This window comes from Symphalangus syndactylus, chromosome 9, assembly GCF_028878055.3.
Source record: "Symphalangus syndactylus isolate Jambi chromosome 9, NHGRI_mSymSyn1-v2.1_pri, whole genome shotgun sequence".
Lineage (NCBI taxonomy): Eukaryota > Metazoa > Chordata > Mammalia > Primates > Hylobatidae > Symphalangus > Symphalangus syndactylus.
Genome location: NC_072431.2, coordinates 72,385,660 through 72,393,394, shown reverse-complemented (window position 1 = coordinate 72,393,394; position 7,735 = coordinate 72,385,660). Strand labels below are relative to the sequence as shown.

Sequence of the window (7,735 nt, the reverse complement as noted above, 5' to 3'; positions counted from 1 at the left end):
ACATATATCAACAGTATTTTACATGCTCATAATCTTAAAAATAAAAAGTGTCAAAATTATAGGCATTATACATTTCTGTGGGCTTGAAAAAAAGATACAATACAGATAATTTCTTTAAAGTAGTCAATAAAACACATAAACTTCTAGAGCAATCACTAACAAAAAAGTTCATACCAAAGGTTGTAATACTAGGAATAAAAGACGTCTCAACACTGCAGGTTCTTAAAGGCTAAAGTTGATAAAGCCTCGTTTTTGAATGTGAATCTTGGCCTTAAAGAATTACACACATGATCCTCCCCTTCCTTTTCCTGTTGGCAAAGATGTAGTGACGCACCAGGTTTCCTCATGCAGATGACAATACTCTTGAAAATAGTGGCAGAGAAATAAAATGAAGGGAAAATGGTTCACTTAATGACCTCCTAAATTGGAACTTATTACTCCCATGACTCTTGCATATCTCCAGAACAGTATCTAAGAGAGATGAAATGGCTGTTTGCTACCAATACTTTATCTGATGCTTCATTTTTTGATTCCTTGAATAACTACTTACAATGCATTAACAGGATCGTGAAAGCACAGCTATTCAAGGAACTAAATAAATAAGCAACGAATTTTTTTTCTCATCTCTAAAACAGCATGGACCGATTATTTTTAAAATACAACACACTGATAAGCAGTTCATAGAAGCAACAGCATAAGCAAATGAAGAGGAACAACAAGATGAAAACAAGAAGAAAAAGCCAACTGGAAAAAAGGAAAAAGAACAGGTGAGGGAATCAGTCCTATTATGATACTTTTTCCCCCTTCCTGATTCACGAAATTTGAAAAAGTGCAAGACTATCACAACAAAAAGCAACCAAAAAGATACACAAGTAGACTCCCCCTAAATTTTGTTGAGTGAGATAATGCTCCATCACTTGGCTCAAGTGCCAGCAGGAGGAGGGTGCCCTTCAGATTCTGCAGGAGAAGGGGCAGGAGGACCCCTTGCCCTGGCTGTGCCTCCACTGCATCCACTGAGGCCTGCGGTACAGCACCTGCAGCTTCCTCCACCCCAGACTGCAGCGGGCCCCACAAGGCTCCTGCTCCCCCTTCCCAGCCCCCAGACTTGCTGCTGCCACCACTAGACACCGATGCCAATACAACCACCCCTGCCGTCACCCTCAATGCACTGGTCCATGCTGCAAAGCTCCTACCATTTGGCCACTGCCACAGCCCTTCCCTCACCCTGGCCACAGCTGGCCAACTCTTACCCCCCCCGGTGTGCTGCAGTCTCCACCACCACCACCAACTTCAGCAAGGCCAGCTGCAGTGTCACAAGTTCCAGCCTCCAGCATGTGGCAGGTCGCTATTCCTTCTGGCATGGAGCAGCTAGGTAGAAAAAGTCAGAAAAACCTAGAACAAGATGCAGGGAGTGGTAGCATTAGAGCGTCACCTTGTCATAATGGCCACTGGGTGGCAGAGGCGGTTTCAGCCAAGGCACTCACGCCCACCCTCCAAAGCGCAGCCTCTCCTTCTGGCCCAAGTTTGCCAGGAACTGGGGCCTGGGATGGGGACTGGAGACACCACAGTGCCCAGCTTCCCATTCCACAGGAACCGCTGGGCACTGGGGCTGCACTCCTCGCAGAGCAGGAATACCACAAACTCAGGACCAGCCAGGCCTACCCAAGTGCCTGTTCCCTTCCTGACACCTCCACCCACAGGGCCCTGTCTCTCCACGGTGTCCCCACGCCTGGGGGTTCCGGTCGGTCTCCACGACACAGGGTGGGGGCCCCCGCAGTTCTCAGGATTCCCGCGGAAACGCTGTGCACCCTCCCAAGTCACCCTTTAGAGTCTGGAGTCTGGGGAGAGAAGGACAGCTCCTTCCTTGGAGGCCACCACTGTAGCTGCCACCCCTGCCACCAGCAGCGCAGCCCCTGATAGTGCCCCTAATCCACCACCCCCCACTGGCAGTACAGCCCCCATAGCACCCTTAACCTGCCTCTCACTGCCAGCAGTGTAGCCCCTGGATACGGCTCTAAACATCCCCACCCAGAGTAGCACACGATAACGTTCCCAACCCACACCCAGCCGTGGGCAGCAGAACCCTGGATATATCATCCCAAACCCACTCTCCACTGCAGGCAGTGATACCCCAAATATCGCACCCAACCTGCTCCCTGCTGTGGGCAGTGCAGCCCGATACACCCCCAACCAGCACTCCCGCCATAAGCAATCTGGCCCCCAATTTTGCCCCAACCAATCCTCTCACACCCGCACCACCGCGGGCAGTGTAGCCCCTTTAGCACCCCTAACCCATCCCCTGCCACGGGCATTGCAGCCCCTGAGAGTGCCCCCAACCCGCTTCCCACTGTGGGCACTGCACCCACGGGTAGCATCCCTAACCAACTCCCCCAGCCCCCGCCATGGGCATTGCAGCCCCGGAGAGGGCCCCCAACCTGCTCCCCACCATGAGCACTGCACCCATGGGTAGTGTCCCCAGCCAGCTCCCCCAACCCCAGCCACGGGCATTGCAGCCCCGGACAGCGCTCCCCAACCTATTCCCGACTATGGGTACTGTGTCCCCAACCAGCTCCCCCAGTGCGGGGCAGTGCACCCACAGATAGCGTCGCCAACCAACCCCCCAATGATCCGGATAGCTCACCCACCCTGGACTCCGGCGTGCCGCAGACTTTGTGGAGGTTGGGCCACCAACCACAGCGAGGCGAGCCCAGGCTCGAGCCTCCACCATGCGGGAAGCAGCTACTCCTGGCTAGTCGGTCTCCGCTTCTTCGAAGCCAGCATGCGGCAGCTGCCCCCCCTCAGACGCAATAGAGCTTCGAATGGCACGGTGCTCCACGTAGCATACTTTATATTTGGAAAAATATGCAAATGAGGTTCCTGGACTACATGTTCTGATTGGCTAAGAGAAAAAACCCTACACCTGCTCTGATTGGACTTTATCATCATGTTCTGATTGGTTGTCATAAGATTTACTCTCATCCAATCAGAACATGACGATAAAGTCCAATCAGAGCAGGCCTAGAGTTTTTCCCTCATCCAGTCAGAACAGAACAGGTAGTCCAGGACCCATATTTGCATATTTTCGGGATATAAAATATGCTAAGCGGGGGAGTCTTGCTATTTCAGGCTTTTCTGCGTGTGTTCGGCCGTGTGTTTGGTGTTCGGCCTAGAGGAGGAGAAAGCGGAGCGGTTCTTGTGCAGCACGCTGGAAGCTGGAGGCTGGAGCGTGCAGCCTGCGGGAGCCGCGGCTCACTTCGCTATGGGTTTGTGGCGGCGACTGTGGGTTTCTGGCGGCGACTGAGACTGCATGGCAGCGAGAGTGGTATAAAGGCCGCAAGGTAGGTGTACTATCTGGGGCTGCACTGCCGGTGGCGGGGGCTGGGTTGGGGCCATATCGGGGCGAACTGCCCATGGCAGGGGGGTGGTTGGGTGCCCTATCAGGGGTGTCACTACCCGTGGCCTGGAGTGGGTTTGGGGCGCTATCCGGGGCACAGTTGGGGGGCTATTCGTGGTGCTATTCGTGGATGCACTGCCTGTGGCGGAGGACTGGTTGGGTGTGCTCTGCAGGGCGTCACTTCCCGTGGTGCTGAGGGGGGAATCCAGGCCTAGGCCGCTGGCCAGCGGGTCAGGCAGAGGTGGTGAGGGATGGCAGAACCTTCTTGGAAGTTATCTTGGGGCCTGCTGTGTTTGTGTTTTCTCGCTCATGAATGTAGGAACATTGGCTAAGAGGTGTTCAGAGTGAATTCTAGTTCTGTCTGGGGCTGAGAAAGTTCCAGTAGTTCCGTGTGTTTTCTTTCAAGAAATGTTAGTTCAGAGCTTCTGTTCGTTTTTCTTTTTTTTTTTTTTTTATTATACTTTAGGGTTTTAGGGTACATGTGCACAATGTGCAGGTTTGTTACATATGTATCCATGTGCCATGTTGATTTCCTGCACCCATTAACTCGTCATTTAGCATTAGGTGTACCTCCTAATGCTGTCCCTCCCCCCACCCCACAACAGTCCCAGGAGCGTGATGTTCCCCTTCCTGTGTCCATGAGTTCTCATTGCTCAATTCCCACCTATGAGTGAGAACATGCAGTGTTTGGTTTTTTGTCCTTGCGATAGTTTACTGAGAATGATGTTTTCCAGTTTCATCCATGTCCCTACAAAGGACACGAACTCATCATTTTTTATGTGCCACATTTTCTTAATCCAGTCTATCGTTGTTGGACATTTGGGTTGGTTCCAACTCTTTGCTATTGTGAATAGTGCCGCAATAAACATACGTGTGCATGTGTCTTTATAGCAGCATGATTTATAGTCCTTTGGGTATATACCCAGTAATGGGATGGCTGGGTCAAATGGTATTTCTAGTTCTAGATCCCTGAGGAATCGCCACACTGACTTCCACAATGGTTGAACTAGTTTACAGTCCCACCAACAGTGTAAAAGTGTTCCTATTTCTCCACATCCTCTCCAGCACCTGTTGTTTCCTGATTTTTTAATGATGGCCATTCTAACTGGTGTGAGATGGTATCTCACTGTGGTTTTGATTTGCATTTCTCTGATGGCCAGTGATGAGGAGCATTTCTTCATGTGTTTTTTGGCTGCATAAATGTCTTCTTTTGAGAAGTGTCTGTTCATGTCCTCTGCCCACTTTTTGATGGGGTTGTTTGTTTTTTTCTTGTAAATTTGTTTGAGTTCATTGTAGATTCTGGATATTAGCCCTTTGTCAGATGAGTAGGTTGCAAAAATTTTCTCCCATTGTGTAGGTTGCCTGTTCACTCTGGTGATAGTTTCTTTTGCTGTGGAGAAGCTCTTTAGTTTAATGAGATCCCATTTGTCGATTTTGGCTTTTGTTGCCATTGCTTTTGGTGTTTTAGACATGAAGTCCTTGCCCACGCCATTTTTCAATCAGACTTTTTTTTTTGTTTTCTGGAGTTCTTTTGGTATTGAGTTGTTTGAACTCCTGTATGTTCTGGTTTTGAATCCCTTGTGGGGTGGGGAGTTTGCAAATATTGTGTCCCATTCTGTGTGTTGTCTCCTTTCTTTTTCCGTTTCTGTGCCAAAAGCTTTTTAGGATGACAGAATTCCGTTTATTTTTGCTTTGGTCACCTGTGCTTTTGAGGTCTTAACCCAAAAACTTTTGCCTAGACCGGGGTCCTGGAGTGTTTCCACAAGGTTTTATTCCAGTAGTTTCGTGGTTTCAGGTCTTCAGTGTAAGTGTTTAATCCATTTGATTTGATTTTAACGTCTAGTGAGAGATAGGGGCCTAGTCTAATTATTGGGCATGAAGTTAGTTTTTTCAGCACCGTTGGTGGAAAAGACTGCCGTTTCTCCATTGTTGGTATTTTTTGGGTGTCTTTGTCAAAGACGAGTTAGCTGTGAGTGTCTGTAGACCTGGGTTCTCTGTTCCCTTCCATTGATCTACGTGTCTGTTTCCAGGACATGGCTATGCAGATGAGGTTACTACAGCTTCCTAGTACATTTGGAAGTCAGGTAGTGTGGTAACTCCAGCTTTATCCTTTTGGCTCAGGATTGCTTTGACTATTCAAGATCTTTTGTGGCTCCATAGAAATTTTAGGATATTTTTTCTATTTCTGAAGGTCATTGGCATTCTGATAGGGATTGCATTGAATGTGTTCATTGCTTGGGCTACTGTTGTCATATTGAGCATCTTAATTCTTCCAGTCTGTAACCATGGAAGAGCTTTTTATTTTGTGTGTCTTTTTCCATTTCTTTCTTTGGTGTGTTACAGTTTTCTTTGCATACATGTTTCACATGTTTGACTAAAAGGATTCTTAGGTGTTTTATATTGATTGCAGTTATTGTAAATGAGATTACATTCCTGATTTCTTTTTCGGATTATTTCCTCTTGGTGAATATAAATGCTACTGATTTTTGTATGTTGATATTTTGTGTCCTACAAATTTACAAAAATTAATCACTTCTGCCTGTTTGTGGTGGATTCCTTAGGTTTATCTAAGTGTATGATTGTGTCATCTGTACAAGGCTAATTTGATGCCTGCCATTTCTATGTAGAAGCCTTGCTTTTCCCTTTCTCTTTCCTGCCTTTCCCTTTCCTTTTCTCCTTTTTCCTTTTTCCCCTTTCGTTTATTCCCCTTTCCTTTCTTCCTCTTTTCTTTTATCTTTACATTCCTTTCCATTCTGTTCGTCTATCCATTCTTTTGCTGAATTGCTCTGGCCCTGAATTGCACTGGGGATTATGTTGAATGAGAGTGATGAAAGGGAAAATGATCCTGATCTGTCTTCTCCAGGACCTGAATGTGCACTCACCAGGCGGCTGCAGCAGTGGTGCTCCATGCCTCCAAACATGCCATCCAGGAACATGGAGTCCTGACCCAGACAGCACAGAGAGAAGTTGGCACCTTTTACACGGATGTGGAGGTCTCCAGATGGCGTCAGGAGATGCTGCTCAAGTGGCCAGTGTTCCCGAATCCAGCAAGCCCAGAAAGGCATCGCACACCATAGACACCCAGCAGTCCTTCATCAGGTACTGGAATAGGGACCCTCAAGCCATGCCCCAGCCCTGCCACCTGTGGTTGTGGTCTGCACCCAGGAGTCCTGCTGATGCCACTTCGCTGGGCCTGCAGGAGCCTAGCAATGGGGGCCAGGTCCAGGCTGGTAGCTGGGGAGCCAGCCAGTGAGCCAGAAGCGGTGAGAGCTGTTAGAACGTTTTTTGAGGTCATCCTGGGGTTCCCTGGTTTGGATATTTTCCCATTCATGAGTGTAAGAGCATTGGCTAAGAGAAGTGTTCATAATGGTCCTTCCTGATTTCTAGTTTTAGCAGTGGCTAGGAGGGTTCCAGTGGTTCCATGTGCCTGCTGTGACTTTGTATCCCCCAGTGTCAAATGTCTGTTTGGCTCCGTTTGTTTTGGCATTTATTTTGTGGTACTGTCTGTTAATATTGATAAGCAAAATTGGCCTATAGTCATCAAATTGTCTTTAAATTGGATCATTTCCTTTATTTTGCTTTCTGTATGTACATCGTTACTCTCTTCCATTTTTTTAAATTGCATACAGACCGTGGCAAATTTCCATTCCATCTTCATTTCTCATATGTGCACGCTGGATGCACAGCCTAGAGTCCCACTTTGTCTGGTAGTCCCTTAGCAGCATTGCACAAGTGTTGGTTGTGAGATGTTCATTATTTCTTTATACAGGTATCATGCTTTCTGTGATGAATTGACTTGAGAATAGTTTACAAGTGTAGTTTTCAGTTTCCCAAATATATATGCTTTGGGGTGATGATTTTATTGCATTTTTCTAGGGTATAGGCTACCTTTCGATTGTTGAGGACAGCTTTTGGGACTCATTCAGAAATCCCAGAAATGAATGTCCTCTCTCTTTGTAGGGTTCTAACCATGCCCATTAGATAACGCTTACTGAGTTTTTTTTCCTTTTCCTTTTTGTTGTTTGTTTTTGTATTTGTTTCAGATGGAGTCTTGCTCTTGTTGCCCAGGCTGGAGTGCAGTGGTGCAATTTCGGGTCTCTGCGACCTCTGCCTCCCAGGTTCAAGTGATTCTCCTGCCTCAACCTCCCAGAGTAACTGGGACTACAGGCACACACCACCACACCCAGCTAATTTTTGTAATTTTAGTAGAGACTGGGTTTCACCATGTTGGCCAGGCTAGTCTCAAACTCCTGACCTCTGATGATCCACCCACCTCGGCCTCCCAAAGTGCTAGGATTGCAGGCATGAGCCGCCGCACCTGACCTTACTGAGTTTTGACTG

At 47.8% G+C, this 7,735-nt stretch overlaps 1 pseudogene across 1 annotated transcript in view; it reads left to right on the top strand.

Moving 5' to 3' along the window:
• The first annotated feature begins 3,173 nt into the window (after window positions 1–3,173).
• LOC134731337 (putative postmeiotic segregation increased 2-like protein 2) overlaps window positions 3,174–7,735 on the top strand; it is a 31,464-nt pseudogene continuing 26,902 nt past the window's right edge. The window contains exons 1-2 of the transcript XR_010113523.1: window positions 3,174–3,338; window positions 6,258–6,493. The product of XR_010113523.1 is annotated as a putative postmeiotic segregation increased 2-like protein 2 (transcript). The remainder of the gene's footprint in view (window positions 3,339–6,257; window positions 6,494–7,735) is intronic.